The sequence below is a fragment of the Aplysia californica genome, unplaced genomic scaffold (genome assembly GCF_000002075.1).
Source record: "Aplysia californica isolate F4 #8 unplaced genomic scaffold, AplCal3.0 scaffold00108, whole genome shotgun sequence".
NCBI lineage: Eukaryota > Metazoa > Mollusca > Gastropoda > Aplysiida > Aplysiidae > Aplysia > Aplysia californica.
The window spans coordinates 1,345,351-1,346,328 of NW_004797378.1; positions in this window are offsets into that span (position 1 = coordinate 1,345,351).

Here is a 978-nt window from a genome sequence, read left to right on the forward strand (position 1 = left end):
CAATAACATTGAAATTCTCTATTCATCTCTCGGGGAGAAATTTGTAGGCCTATAGGTCGTTTACAATAGCAGTGGTGTTACAAAAGTCAGATGCACCCACATACACACAACAATGAACAACACAAATGCATTATTGCGTACTAAAACACCTCCTCTCCTCTCCTCTCCTCTCTCTCTCTCTCTCTCTCTCTCTCTCTCTCTCTCTCTCTCTCTCTCTTTCTCTCTCTCTCTGTTTCTCTCTCTATTTCATATATAGCACTCTGGGTTCAATAACCCCACTGCAGTTGGTTCAAATGAATTTCTGTAAATATCTGTTTGTTCTTGTTTTCTTGGAAGTACATGTAGACCTAGTTGTTTACTTGGCAGTACAATTGGACTGGCAGTACAACGAGGATTTCAATTTTTCAATTTGCTGTCCTCATGTTATTAAGTTATCGGGCTGATATCTGGCAGCACCAGATGTTTTGCGGTACAAAGAGGTTTGACGTTGTACCTACTGTTTCTGTCATGTTTTTTTGTAGAAAAATAACCCCACTCGTCTCGACCTGGTGTATCTTTTCGAGAGACTGTTCAAGAAAATTCAAGGTGACTTGTACTTTTTTTTGAAAATTTATTAATGTATATCTGAATGTCGTCAATTTCTGTCTCACCAGTTTCGGATCACATCAATCGTAAAAGAATAATTTTTTACAGTTCAATATCATTGTACCGGTATATTTAAATATGCCTCAGTACGAGTGCTTATGAAAAAGATTAAGGAATTTGTATCTTAGACTGAAGAGTCCAAAGTATAACATGTAGGCGTGGATGGTAGGCCTAAAACAGCTACAGTTGTGTAGGCAGGGCCTCCGATTTAAACGACATTCATCAGAGACAGGCTTTGGATAACAGTGTTTACATCTCTGGGTAAAAAAAAGAGAAAAAATAGGTCTAGTAAAGACCCAGGGTTTTGGCCACATGACCACATAACACACACAC